Source organism: Balaenoptera borealis, assembly GCF_965194805.1.
Source record: "Balaenoptera borealis genome assembly, chromosome: 11".
Classification (NCBI taxonomy): domain Eukaryota; kingdom Metazoa; phylum Chordata; class Mammalia; order Artiodactyla; family Balaenopteridae; genus Balaenoptera; species Balaenoptera borealis.
The window spans coordinates 71,843,500-71,859,031 of record NC_138868.1 but is presented as its reverse complement, the minus strand read 5'-3'; the positions used below and the strand labels follow the sequence as shown (position 1 = coordinate 71,859,031).

Below are 15,532 nucleotides of genomic sequence, written 5' to 3'. Positions count from 1 at the left end.
AAAGACAAGAAGGCTTTCCTGCTGTCCTGAAATTGTTGAGCAATCTGTACAATAAGCAATCTGGCCAATGGCCACAGTGAGAGGACTTATTAAACTTACTTCACTTCTTACCTTCCCCAGTTTAAAACACTCACACACACACACACACACACACACACACACACACACACACACACACCCCCCAGGAAAGCTTAGTGGAATTATTTTTGAAAGACTCCTAATATCCAGAAATCCATCAAGTCTAATCATTCTGATAAAAATTCTTTTCTGCAATTGTCAGAATTGTCAAGTTTCCTTAGAGGAAGAATTTCTGTGTTACTGGGGATACCAAGAATAAGGGTAAAATGGAAGAGTAACTGAAATGTAAGGGTACTTATTCTCAACTAGTACCTGTGGCTCCAATTGAAAGAAACATGGAGGCGGTTTCACAGTAAAAGCAACCATCTGAGACCCGTAGAGAAGACATTTGTCTGGAGCACTGAAGGATCACTGTAATTGTACCCAGCAAATTCTGAGAAGTTTGGATTTGAGCACAGAGTTACACTTACAGAATCAGGGTGTTTCCTTTGGATGCTCAATATCTGAAGATTAATGTGTATCTAGATTATTTATTTTATATAGATGGTAGCCCGGCCGCATACCTCCTAGGATCCTTAGAAATGTAAAAAGGAAATCATTTAGTTTATAAAACAAATACAGGGGACTTCCCTGGCAGTCCAGTGGTTGGGACTCTGTGCTTCCACTGCAGGGGGACGGGTTTGATCCCTGGTCAGGGAACGAAGATCCCACATGCCACGTGGCAAAGCCAACAAAAAGAAAAACAAAAGCAAATACTCAACTCAAGGCTTGTTTTAGTTGTCTATTAAGAATTCAATAAGAAATGAGGGCCTCTGTGATATTCATAATCAGCATTTTAGGGTTTATTAGGGGAAAGACCCTTAGAATGGTATTTAAATTTTTGACATTAATTTTCCTTGTAAATTGTTTCACTCTTCTGTTTTCATTTCTCTAGAGGAAGTTTTCATATAGAATGAAAAATTTGATTATATATTTATATAGTTTTAAATAAAATCATTATAGAAGAATTTTTAAGATTAAAAATTAGGGTGAGATGGGGAGATTATCACATGATACAGGTGACGGGTACTTGTAGATCCTCAGGGTCTAGCTTGAGTGGTGACAGCTATAAGGAGGAGAGGTAGGCAAGCTGGATCCTTGGGTCCTTATATAAGGAAGGAGAGCACAGGAAGCCTCCCTGGGGTATACAGGTGTCCCTGGGGCCTCACAGTAGACTGTCGTGGGATCCCCTGACATCACCGACTCTATGTCTAGGGAGAGGGAGATGTAATAGCCAACGGTAACTAGGATACTGTATTCCCATCCTTAGAAAAAAAGATTTCTAAAGGACGAAGTTAATTTCAGGAGAGAGATGATCAATTTGTACTAAACAAGTTGGTTTTCAGGGCCTCAGTGGCCAGTCAAGAAGGAAAAGCAAATCAGAAATGCAGGAGAAAGTCAGTGCTATTAGAGAAAGCTACGGCAATAAATAATATCTTTAAAGAGAGAGAGTGTGATACTAAAGAAATCCATGAACAGAAAAAGGAAATTGAAAGGGAGAAATAAAAAGAGTTAAAAGAGAGATGAGAATTGAGCTCTGAAATAAGACTGCATTTGTATAGTGGAAAAAGAAGTGGAACCAAGGAGAAAGAAAAGAACCGGAGAAGACTATCAGTACCCTAGAGGTCAGAGACATTTGAGGAGGAAGGAGGTGTTCCATGAATCAATGATGTAGAGAGATAAAGTGTAACCCATGGAGGCACACTTGGGAGACAATGTGATGATTGACAGAGATCAATTTCAGTGGAGAAGTGGGGTCAGAATCAGAAGACGAGAGAGATGAGGAAATGTTTTTGTAAAGGTAGATTATTTTTGCTTATGTTTTGCCATGTTCGGTATTGAAAGGAAGGTAAGAGAAAGGATGTAGCTTAAATCAGGAAACAGACTGATGACTGATGATTTAAGTCTTTACAGAGGTGATAGTGATCATTTAATTGACCATAGTTTTGGAATGCATGGGAGGTGTCAATTTAACGAGTTTAAATGGCAAGATTAGCTCTGGAGAGGGGGAGTACCTTCTCTTCCCCTGAGATAGGAGAGTAGGGAGAAAGATGGGGTGTAACCAAGAGGAGAGAGACTGCAGTGTGCGCCAAATGATTTTAGTTACTTATTTTTTAATAAAAATTTTTGGAGTGTGCACCATATAGAGTACCAAGGTCCCTTGGAAAATTTGATGATGAACAAGACCTAGACAATGCTCCCAAAGCAGTTTTATATGGAAGATAAGACAAGCACAAAAATAACTCTAGAGATTGGGAATATAAGCTATGAAGTTAAATATAAATTTTTCTACACCTCAGTTTCTTCCTCCATAAAATGGGAATACTGAGAGTACCAGCTATGTTTCAAGCATCCCATTCTCTTGCTAGCTTACATTTCCTAGGGTTCTAATACAAGTATTTCACCTAATGGAGACATTCAGCCCATGAATCAAGCACTGTTTCATTCTCCATCATTGCCCTCATGTTCTCATTTCCTTTTTTAGCCAGGATAAATTTACTGGTCCATCATTGTAATCACTCTCTTATCCCTCCATCCAATCCATCAAGACACTTGTTCCTCTCTCCTTGAGATACACATGGCTGGAAAACCCGAACCCTGATGAAACCTTACTATTTGCTTTCTTCCCATCTTTTGGGTCCCCTTGTCAATGGTGGACAGTTACACAGAGTCATACAATATGAGTTCAGGAAACACGTCAAGACCAAGGCACACATAGGCTCTGCATTTCCTCAGCGTCTACATGGAGAGGCATCCCATGTTGAGGAGGGTTTTGTTCTAGTGGAGGCCCCTTCCCCAGTGCTCTTCCTTCATATAGGGCTTTGAAGACCGCAACCTTATTAGGAAAGGGAGCTTCGGACTGCTTGGGGAATTAAGCGGCCTAGATATCATGCCAGCCATTTACAGGAGCTCTCCGGGAAAGCCAGCAGCCCTGTACGTTAGAAGGCACCTGGGGACCTTGGGCCCTTTTGGATGCTATAGCCCTCCAGTCATGGAAGGAGTCTAGGCTAGCCTATTGTTCAGGCATCTTAGGATGAACATCTAGGGTCATGTTTGAACAATGCTTCTCCTTCATAACAATCTATCCCCAAGACCCTTGACTGCTCATCAGGTGTTTCTGGAATAGGAAGAGAGAGATTATTTGACTTCCACCCAATCTTTAGAGGCTAAGTGAACTGCATTTGTCACACTCCCTCAAGGATGAACTAGATTGTCAACCACTTCCCCTCCCCACCATTTATTACCAACAAATTCTATAGAAACCTCGAGATTGTTTCTTTGATCCTTTGACATTAAAGTTGGAAAAAGAGAAGAGTGTTTTAATCCTCCATTACCTACCTTCTGCATGTTCCATGGTGCATGAGGCTCCAGGGCAGAGGTACACAGAGCTACTACCGCTCACTCAAAGGGCCCCTGCCACCAGTCTTCGGGTCTGCAGCAAACATTCCTTTGATGCACTCTTACAAAAGCTACCAGCAGGGGTCACAGAGAGCAAGCCCTTCCTTGGCTATTTTTTTGTCCCTGATCCCAGATCCAAAGGAGAAATGTTTTATGTTGGAGCCCAATTGTGCTGACCTCTTTGGGGAGAGGGGTGGTAGAGGATTGGGCCCCAGCCCCAGCTTCCTCTTGTCTTGAATGGACCCCAGATAAGATATAGGGACCTCGGGCACCTCTTGCAGACCATAGGAGATGTGGGGAGTTTCTATCACTTGGAACAATGGCAGGCAAGCTGATCTTTCGAAGTCTTATTGGGGAGACTACAGGGTGAGGAAGATGAAATGCCTTTGTTCTCTAAAGGCATTTGAGCTCTTCCTCACCGATTTCTGTAGCATGGTTTTCTTCTCCTCTCCCTGGTTCTTGTGCTGACCCAATACTAGTGGTGTTTAATGCCCTGACAACTGTGCTAGCTCCTCCCATTATGGCAGCTTTCCCAGGGAAATCCCTCTGGACCTAAAAGGACCCTGAAATTTGTTTAATAATTTGTCTAAATTAAACAATAATTTGTTTAAATTTGTCTAATATTTAGATCTCGTTTATTTTCTTGTAAGAAATCTTAAAGGAAAAATTTCAGGTAAAATACCTGTGTTTTGTGGGCTGATAACTTTAAAAAGGAGGCCTTTTAGTAGACAGTTGGAAGAGCCAGTTGGATTCCATTGTGATGCAATCAGCAATGTTGGAGTTACCATGGCGCTGATGTGAGTATATCTGGAAGAGATACATGGGTACTGACCATCAGTTCAAGTTTCATTTGGAAATGTTTTGTTGAGAGAGTACCTGTTTTCCTGGAAGGAAAATCGTCTCTACTTTTATCCAAAGCAAGACAATCAGAGGAGAGTTCCCTGAAAAGGTGATGTTTGGGCTGAGGCTTGAGAGTTGCCTGGGTGCAAAGACCCTCAGACAAGAGTATACCGGCCTTTTTTGAGACACAGCCAGGAATGTGTTTGGAATGAGAGAGCAAGGAGCAGGGTAGAAAGGGGTGAGGTCAAGAGGTGATGGTGGGCCAGATCACTTAGGGACTTTTCGGACATTCGGAGGATTCCTAGTGGGGTGGAATAGGTGCGCCTGAAGTTTGAGGACAGGGGAAAGTGAGAGAGAATATTTGAATGGTGGAAATTAGGGGAGCTTAAGAGGATTAGGAAACAGTAATAAGGGAGCACTTGAAATTGGGTTAATGAGATAGTTTGCTTTGGTTATTTTTTTGTTTTCTTATTTGTACACATATATTTTCTGTCCTAAATCGTAACTATTACATTTGCTCTACACAGTTCAAGTTGAAAGTGGAGTGTACATGGTGAGATTTATTTTTCACATTGTTTTCAATATGTTTTTTTCTTTTCACACACACACACACACTGTATTTTATTTTTATAAGGGATAAATAAACTGACACCAAGCATTGTAAATGGATGACCACAACAAAAGCAACGATTGCAATTACCCAACACGAAACTCACTCATACTATGTCATAATATTGACATTCAGTCCAGTAATCCTCCACTGTAACAACTCTTTTACTTTGCAGTGGAAATTGATTTGTATATTTTTTGCCTCTGAGTCCTGGTGGGATTTCTTTTTTTTTTAATTCAAACAGAAAGTCACAAAAATTAAATCATCCTCATAAGTTGACTCAGTCCCACCTAATTAATTTTTTTTCATCTTGATCTTTTGTTAGCACTTTTATGAATTCATCAGTTTTCCATTAGTGTTCTGAACATGCTTATTCATTCAGTTCAGCAGTATAGTCAGTTACCAGAAACCTGTACTTGTCAGAGTCTTTTCCATGAATTTCTTGAAGATGAAACCCTTTTATAGGAACATTTTTGCAAAAGCATCAGAGTACACCCAGAACTGTCTGTAAAGGACAAAAGACTTGAAAATGACCACGGTTAAAGATTGGATGAAAGTTCATAATAATGCAATTGACAAGGAAATTTTGTTATTTCTGAGATATACATTTTAAAGTAATAACTAGAATTATGACTTATAACATTATACCAAAAGATGTAAGATTTCTGGAAATTTCATGTAATGTCTGAAACCTTTATATTAACATACTTCCATACAAATAACCCAAAGAAAGTTTAGTATTAGTTGTTTTTTGTTTGTTTGTTTGTTTTTTTATACTGCAGGTTCTTATTAGTCATCAATTTTATACACATCAGTGCATACATGTCAATCCCAGTCGCCCAATTCAGCACACCAACACCCACACCCCACCGCGGTTCTCCCCCCTTGGTGTCCATACGCTTGTTCTCTACATCTCTGTCTCAACTTCTGCCCTGCAAACCGGTTCATCTGTACCATTTCTCTAGATTCCACATACACGCGTTAATATACGATATTTGTTTTTCTCTTTCTGACTTACTTCACTCTGTATGACAGTCTCTAGATCCATCCACGTCTCAACAAATGACTCAATTTCGTTCCTTTTTATGGCTGAGTAATATTCCATTGTATATATGTACCACCACTTCTTTATCCATTTGTCTGTCGATGGGCATTGAGGTTGCTTCCGTGACCTGGCTATTGTAAATAGTGCTGCAATGAACATTGGGGTGCATGTATTTTTTCAATTATGGCTTTCTCTGTGTATATGCCCAGTAGTGGGATTGCTGGATCATATGGTAATTCTATTTTTAGCTTCTTAAGGAAACTCTATACTCTTCTCCACAGTGGCTCTATCTATTTACATTCCCACCAACAGTGCAAGAGGGTTCCCTTTTCTCCACACCCTCTCCAGCATTTGTTGTTTGTAGATTTTCTAATGATGCCTATTCTAACTGGTGTGAGGTGATACCTCATTGTAGTTTTGATTTGCATTTCTCTAATAATTAGTGATATTGAGCAGCTTTTCATGCTGATGCATCTCTTTTTCCTAACTTTAATGAGAATGTTACTTTTGTTTCACTGTTAAGAATGATCATTGCTATTTTTTACCTTGAAATTCTTTATCTTACAAAAAAAAGTTTCTCTTGATGCTTTGCAAGTAAGAATTTTAAAATCATGAATGGATTTTCCATTTCATCAAATGCTTTTTTGGTACCTATAAGATGATGATATTTTTCATTTACTTTGTTAATATTCTGAATTATATCATTAAATTTTCCAATGTTCAATCATACTTGCCTTCTATTTGGTCATGATGTATTATTCTTTTACTATCTTGCTGCATTTCATTGGATAACATTCCATTTTATGCTTTCCTCTATGCTTATAAACAAAAATGGCCTGTAGCTTTATTTTTTATTGTCCTTTTTTCGTTTGGCTATCAGAGAGCAGAATAGCCTCATCTGAGTAGCTTTCCAACTTTTTCTATACTCTGAAGCAATTTGCACAATAAGAGTTAACTGTTTCTTGAAAGTTTTCTAGATTCACATGCAAAATGATGTGTCTCCTGGACTTTCAGGGGTCATACTTTGAACCAGCTTCTTATACTGGGGTGTTATTCAAGCTTTCTGGTGTTTCTTGCATCCATTTTGGATATGTTTCCTCTCCAGAAATTTATTCTTTTCTCTTGTCTTTTGAAAATGTTGCTGGCAAGTTTCTCCTAAGATTCTCTTTCGAGATTTTAAAAATTCTTTTGTGCACTATTTCATTCCTAGTGGTTTATTTTCCCCTTCTTTCTTATGCTCAGTTATGCCCATGGTGTATTGCTATCATTAATTTCTTCCAAGAATATTTTTGGTCATCAGTGTTCTGTCTTGTATGTGTTTTCTTTCGTTAATTTTGTCTTTATTCTTTGTTATTTTTTGACTCCTACCCCTTCTTTCTCTTCTTCTATTTTATAGTTTCTTCAATTGAATGTTTAGTTCATATATTTTCAATCACCCTTCATTTTCCTTTTGGTACAATGAAAGATATCATTCTGTTTTAATGCTTTTCACCCTAAACTATAATTTTAAATTTATTTAAATAATTTAAATAAATTTTAAAAAATTGATTTCATAGAAATTTGTGAAAATCATCATAACTTGAAGAATTATGACAATGAGTCATTCTGATGGCTGTGTAACCAGTACCTGGGTTCAGAACAGAATATTCACATTATTCTAGAGACTTCCTCACAGCCCCACTCACAACCTCTCTCTTTCAAAAAGGTAACCACTACTCTGACTTCTAACATAGATTACGTTGGTACCAAAAAATATCATCATCTTATAGGTACCTTTTTATCTTTATCTAAATGGAAGCATAGAATAGGTATTCTTTTGAGTCCGGATAATTTTGCTCAGTATTATGTTTATAGAATTATTCTTTTATTTTCATGTAGTTTTTGTTGATCTCATTCCTGTATTGTATTCCATTGTATGAATATACTACAATGTACTTATCCATTCTAATGTTGACTGGCATTTGAGTTGTTTCCAGTGTTTGACTACTGAAATCATGTTGTTCTGAACATTCTTGGACTTGACTTTCATTGCACAGACATACACATATCCTAGGCATGAATCATAGCACATGGGTAAGTTCAATTTTAGTGGATACTGTCCAAATAGGTTTTCAAAGTGAATGTAATGATTTCCGTTCTCCTTACTAGAGTACAAGAATTTCCATTGTTCACAACAACACCATTTCTTGTATTGTCAAACTTATGAAATTTTCGCCTTTATTGGAATATGCAATTAAAGTCCATGGTGGTGTTTTCTTTGTAGTTCCCTTGTAACTATTTCCAACCATCAGTTTTCAACCTGTCTCTATTCTTTTTCTTTTTAGGTTTTGCTTTCAATTCTGCCCTGAAGACCCTGCATTTGGGATACCCAGCCAGGGCTGGGTGATTCACTAGATCTCAAGAGGACAGAGCCAAGTGTCAACCAAGGACATCACAGACTTGCAGGCTCAGCCGGCATCAGTCCTGAGCAAGGCTTCTGCCCAGCGTGGAATCCCCTGGAGAATCAGCAAGCCTAAGAAATATTATCAACTCATTGCATTAAAGTCTACTGCGGGCTCCTGCTGATATACTCCAACCCATTTTTGAAAAAGTAGTGTTTTCCAGCATCCTCACCTGCCCAGAACATACATCAGAACTTGGGAGTTTCCCGCTTATTAATGAAAGCTATGAAGTCTAAGTCCAACTGGGCCCAGAACCCAAGTTGTAGAATAATGGTATTTCATCCAACCAGAGAAGAGTTTAATGATTTCGATAAATACATTGCTTATATGGAATCCCAAGGTGCACACCGAGCAGGCGTGGCGAAGATCATTCCACCCAAGGACTGGAAAGCCAGACAGACCTATGATGATATCAATGACATCTTAATAGCCGCTCCCCTCCAGCAGGTGACTTCTGGGCAGGCAGGTGTGTTTACTCAATACCACAAAAAGAAGAAAGCCATGACCGTGGGTGAGTACCACCACTTAGCAAATAGTGAAAAATACCGGACTCCACCACACTTTGATTTTAAGGACCTGGAGCGAAAATATTGGAAAACACGCCTCTATGATTCACCAGTATATGGTGCGGACGTGAGTGGCTCCTTATTCGATCAAAACGCGGAGCAGTGGAACCTTGGACACCTGGGAACCATTCAGGACCTGCTGGAGCAGGAGTGCGGAGTGGTCATCGAGGGCGTCAACACCCCCTACCTGTACTTCGGCATGTGGAAGACCGCCTTCGCCTGGCACACGGAGGACATGGACCTTTACAGCATCAACTACCTGCACTTCGGGGAGCCCAAGACTTGGTACGCGGTGCCCCCGGAGCACGGCCGGCGCCTGGAACGCCTGGCCAGGCAGCTTTTCCCGGGCAGCGCGCGGGGCTGTGAGGCCTTCCTGCGGCACAAGGTGGCTCTCATCTCGCCCACGGTCCTCAAGGACAACGGCATCCCCTTCGATCGGGTCACTCAGGAGGCTGGGGAGTTCATCGTGACCTTTCCCTATGGCTACCACTCTGGCTTCAACCATGGCTTCAACTGCGCGGAAGCCATCAATTTCGCCTGCCCGCGCTGGATCGATTATGGCAAAGCGGCCTCGCAGTGCAGCTGCGGGGAGGCCCGGGTCGCCTTCTCCATGGACGCCTTCGTGCGCATCCTGCAACCGGAGCGCTACGAGCTGTGGAAACGCGGGCAGGAGCGGACCGTGGTGGACCACACGCAGCCCACGGCGCCCGACAGCCAGGTCCTGAACGCCTGGAGGGAGGTCCGCGCGTCCCTGGGAGCCGCTCTCGGCCAGAGGCACCACCTGCCCCTCCGCGCTCTGCGCCCCCGTAGGGCTGTAGCCGCGGGCGCTGGGACCAGCCACCGAGTCCCTGTGCGTGCTGGGTGCCGGCGCCCCTCGCCGGCCCGGGGTTCTTGCTCTGCCGCCCAGTTCGGGGCTGCGGCCACCAGCACCTCCGGCGAGCCCGGCCCGACCCAGCCGCCGACCCCAGGTCCATCCGCCCCGGATCGCCACCCAGCTGGAAGATGTGGCCCTCGTCGTCGTCCTTGGGAACAGGGCCCTCAGGAGCCAGCTGCTCCCCCCAGGGCTAAGAGGAGGCTTTCGTTAGACACAGATCAGGACCCAGAGGCTCCGCCCCTGCCTGTGGAGGCACCCTCGCCGGACAGCGCCGCCCCGCTCAGCCCTGGGCTCCAGCATCCCGCCACGGCTTCTGGCTGTGGTTGTGGCCCCGTCCCCTAAGCCCAGGGGATGCCTTTCTACCCCACTGCTCCTGCGTGGGGATCCTTTGAGACTGGTCATATTTACATTTCAGAGCTTTGGGTATTTGCAGGTCACTAGTCTTGCGTGAGAGTGCCTCCTGTGCTGCCGCTGGACGTGCTGGGTCTGTGGTGTTTACCAAATTCTCCAAAGTTTGTTCTTCCTTCCAGACCCTGGAATGCTTGGACACCGCTAACTCCTGTGTCACAAACTGAGGTTTCATGCACTGGACACTCTAGTGGCTCTGGGAACTAGATCCTGCTGAGGTCGCCAGAGCCCAATCTACCTCACACTCCCATCCTGTGGGCCAGCTCTGGACGCTGCTGAACTTCTAAAGAACCCTGGGCTTTGATTACTCTCCAGTCTCTCTCCTTTTCCTCTTCCCCCTTCTCTTCCCACTTTTCTTGCCAAATTAGGTCCTTTTGACCAATTAGGTCAGTAGAGACTAAGATAATAATTGATAATCTTTCTGAGTCTTTGATGTATTGAAAATATGTTCTCTGCCAGTATGGTAACTAGAATGTTAAAATCTGAGTTTATTAAATATATTAAAAGTAACCAGAATGTTAAAATCTGACTTTATTTTCTGGGTTGTTCAGTCAGTCAACGGAGAGGTGGTCGTTTTTTCTGCACTTTTCTTAATAATTATATCAAAACATTTCAAGCAAAACTTATTTTTCTGAGCTTGTTGCCTTGTGTGATGTTGGTGAGTGAGTTTGGGGTTGATTGTTGGGTTCCAGCTGGCTGGCTGGGTTGGGGGGTTTTGTTTGCAGGCCTATCTGAAGGATGACTTGGTGGAAATCACCTGGCACTTGGCTGATCCAAGTTGCTAGGAGAGATGAGCAAACAGAGGACAAAAAGTGCCAGCATGTGAAAATCTTCTCTGCAAGTCTCCACTGCCTTCTCAATGCTGTATGTATATTTCACATGGTTAGGTCATTGATACATCCCAAGAAACAAATCCACAAATAAAGGAACAAGACAATTTCAAGTGGGCATATGTTCTGTGAAGAGATTAAAGGGGATGGGATGCTAGTGCAGAATGGGCAGTGTGGTTCCGGTGGGCAGGGAATACTTCATAGAGCAGGAGACCTTTCTGAGTCCCAAATGACAAGAAGGAAGGTCCAGAGCTGATTTCCACTAGGATGAAACAGCAAGTGTAACAGCCCTGACATAGAGCTTGGTGTTCTTGTGTGGATAGAGAGGAAGCTCATTTGTGTCTGGGGCACTGAGAAGGGAGAGGCAGGGTCCAGGGTATGCAGGACCTTGTAGCTCATGTGAAATATTTGAGTTTTTTTCAACTTGAAATGAGAAGGCATTGGAAGTTTAAAACAGCACTTGACATGATATACTTTACATATCTAACTAATCACCTTAATTGTTCTGTGGACCCCTTGGGGGCAGGAGAAGTAGTTAGTTAGAACACCTAAGTAATGCAGGTGAGAATTGATGGTTACTGACTTAGGCCATAGTGTTGAAGATGCACAGAAGTGGCCAAACTCAGAATCAATTTTGGAAATTGAAAATGATAGTTTGATGCAGAAGGAAACACTTCAGAGAATCAAACCACATCTCTCTTCCCTCCAGCTCTCCCCTACAGAAGTTCAGTAAGATTCTGGAATTTGAAGCACCATGTAAAACTAAAGGCAGGAGTAATGAAAAAGTTAGACTTGTTTGAAGTTCTGATTGAGGAGTAGCAAAAGCCCACATCTCATCCCTGTCACCATGCAGCTAGGCAACTGTGTGGTAGTATATTCTGTGGAAAACTGAAGCTGAGAGACTGAACTCAGGATCCTCAGTGGAGGATGGCAGTGAGATGCTTGGCTGGAAAGATGATTAAGCCCTGTATTGAGAGGGTGGAACCGCATGATGGAAGCAGACTGGAATTACTGGGAAGGCAGCAGCCCTGGAGAGCAAGTGGACCATAGTAGATCTCATATGAGCAAGGAGTAAACTTTCATGTGATAAGGAACTGAGATCTTGAGGGCTTTTGGTCCTTTCATTTAGGTCAGTTGTGGATATGGCAGTGCAGAGAAATAAGGGAACTCTGAAAAGTCTCTGTGAAGACAGTAGCCTGGCTCATATTGCCATTTTAAATTTTAGAAACTGAAATTTTCCTTGTTATATTTCAGGGATATCACAATCTCTTCCCGGCAGATACACGCTCCAAATAGCCTAGGATAACAAAATTGGGGGTTTTGAAGGCCAAGAAACAAAAATAAATTTCAGAGAATATTTCTTCCACTATACTCCTTATGTTTTTCACTCACTTTTATACTTGAAACAAAATTTCCTTTGCCTAATAAAGAGTAGCAATGTTAAAAATACAGTTTAGGTTTACCAGTATACTGGTTCCTAAATTAGTCTTCTTGACCTAAGGAGGCATTTCTCAAAAGAAGATATACAAATGGCCAACAGACCCATGAAAAGATGCTCAACATCGCTAATTATTAGAGAAATGCAAATCAAAACCACAGAGAGGTGTCACTTCACACCTGTCAGAATGGCCATCGTCAAAAAGTCTACAAATAATAAATGCTGGAGAGGGTGTGGATGAAAGGGAACCCTCTTACACTTTCGGTGGGAATGCAAATTGGTTCAGCCACTATGGAAAACTGTATGGAGGTTGCTTAAAAAAACTAAAAATAGAGCTACCATATGATCCAACAATCCCATTACTAGGCATATATCCGGAAAAGACGAAAACTCTAATACAAAAAGATACATGCACCCCAGTGTTCACAGCAGCCCTATTTACAATAGCCAAGACATGGAAACACACCAAGGGCCATCAACAGATGATTGGTTTAAGAAGAAGTGGTATATACATACCATGGAATATTACTCAGCCACAAAAAGATGATATATTGCCACTTGCAGCAGCATAGATGGACCTAGAGAATGTCATACTAAGTGAAGTAAGACAGAAAAAGACAAATATATCACTTACCTGTGTAATCTAAAAAACAATACAAGTGAATCTATATACAAAACAGAAACAGACTCAAAGACATAGAAAACAAACTCGTGGTTAGCTAAGGGGAAAAGGAGCAGGGGAGGGATAAATTAGGTGTATGGGATTAACAGATACACACTATTGTACAGAAAACAGATAAGCAATAAGGATTTGTAAAAAAAAAACCAAAACAAACAAAAACAAAACAAAAAACCCACAAGGATTTGCTATATAGCACAGGGAAGTGTATTCAATATCTTATAATAAGCTATTATGAAAAATAATCTGAAAAAATATGTATATAACAATCACTTTTCTGTACACCTGCAACTAACAAAATATTGCAAATCAACTATATTTCCATTATAAAAAAATTAGTCTTCTTGAAAGGATCAGGAGCTGAGGGTGGTAATGAAGGGGGTTCATCAAGCAATTCTATTAAAAATTCTATTTTATTTCAAGGCAAGTGACACACTCAATTTGGATACTCACAATCTGGACCACTCTTCTCAAGAAAAGATGCCCAGATCCAGCTGTTCTTCCATGTCCAGTAAGTTGTTGCTATACTTAATCTTGGAAAAGCAAGGGACATTGACAATGACAGTTAAATAAAGGCAAGGATAGAGCCACCTTTGTTCTCACTGCCACGATCTCTCCTAGGCCTCTCTCCACTTCTGAGAAATAACAATCACGAGTCCAGTGTATATTCATCAAGTTTGGAGACAAAAGGCTACGAAACGGAAAGGAGTATGTTGTGTGGTTTAAACAACATACCCCCACCATCACCTTTTAAAAAAGTCAATATTACAGTATCAAGATCTAAAGACTTTCCTATCTATAGTCCCTAGTTAGTTCAACGAAGTCCACTAGATCTGTGTAATTTATTTTATTTTATTCGCTCTGGTGCTGATGGACAATAGGGTTATTTGCAAATCTTTGTTATTTCAAAGTATGCTTCACAGAACAGCTTTGTATATAGGATTTCTGGGTTGTATTTATGTTCACTTTTAACTTTTTAGGAAAAGCCACCTTGCCCTCCAATTTCCAGCTCTATTGGCAGTGTGCAAGAGTTCTGGTTTCTCCATATCTTGACCCACTTTTTTATATTGTCAGACCTAATCAAAATGGGCAGAGAATAGCTTCTCTGATTGCTAGTGATCATGCACATCTTCTTGTATTTATTGGCCATTTGGATTTCCTCTTTTCTGAATTACCTATTCTAAAGCTCTGCCTACTTTTTTTGGTTTGACTATTTTTTGTTGTTGTTATGTAGAAGTTATGTGATATTCAGGATACTAATTCATTGTCTATTTCCTGTATGATGACAAACTTCTCCTAGACTGTAATTTCCTTTAATTTGTTACGTCCTAGTATGAGTGAGGGTTCTGCAGAGTAATAGAACCGATAGGAGGTATGTGTACAGCTCTTAGTAGAGGAGCTCATTCATCTGGCTATGGAGCCTGAGGAATCCCACGATCTGTCAGGTGGGCCGTCTGCAAGATGGAGAACGGGGAATATGGTTGAGTCTGGGTTCGAAAGCCTGGGAACCAGGAGTGCCCATGTCAGATGTCCCAAAGCAAGAGAAGACGGATGCATCTGCTCAAGCAGAGAGAGTAAGTTCACCCTTACTCTGCTCTTTTGTTGAATTTGGGCTCTCAGTGGTTTGGGTGCTCCCGCCTGCAGTGGTGAAGGCGCCCTTTACTCAGTCTACTGATGCAAGTGCTAATCTCTTCACTGAAGAGCCATGCAGAACATACAGAAGTGACGCTTTACCAGCTATCTGGGCATCTCTTAGCCCAGTCTACATGTGAAATTAACCATCACAGTCATTAGTTTGGAATCATTTAAATATATCAATCACTCCCATCATGGTGCTTTTGGTTTTATATGCCATTGTTCCACCCTGAGTTCATAAAAACATTCTTCAATATTTTGTCTTAAAATTCTGTGTTGTATCTGTCTGTAATGCACCTCAAATTTATTTATGTAAGTGGTATGAGGTCAAGCTCCAATTCCACCCCCCAAAATAGTGCCAATGCCACTACCACATATTGAATAGCCCATCCTTCCCCATTGGTTTGCTACGCTACCTCCATCATAGGCACACTCCCACATATCCATGTGTCTGTGTCTGGCCTCTCTATTCTGTATGCAGATACATTTGTCCATTGCAGCTCAAATACCACAGATCGGTAGAGGAGAAATCAGCCCTCTTTGTTCTTCTTTTAAGGAATCATCTTGGAGATTCTTGTTTGAATACTTCCCTACTTACTAGATCTGTCAGCTTGAGCAAGTTTCTTAATATCTCCTTGATGCGGTTTCCT

The 15,532-nt window shown here is 41.5% G+C and overlaps 1 pseudogene across 1 annotated transcript; it reads left to right on the top strand.

The window, feature by feature from the left end:
• Positions 1 to 8,514: 8,514 nt before the first annotated feature.
• On the top strand, positions 8,515 to 11,414 carry LOC309605703 (lysine-specific demethylase 4D pseudogene; annotated as a pseudogene). The gene has a single exon. The product of its transcript is annotated as a lysine-specific demethylase 4D pseudogene (transcript).
• The last annotated feature ends 4,118 nt before the right edge of the window (positions 11,415 to 15,532 follow it).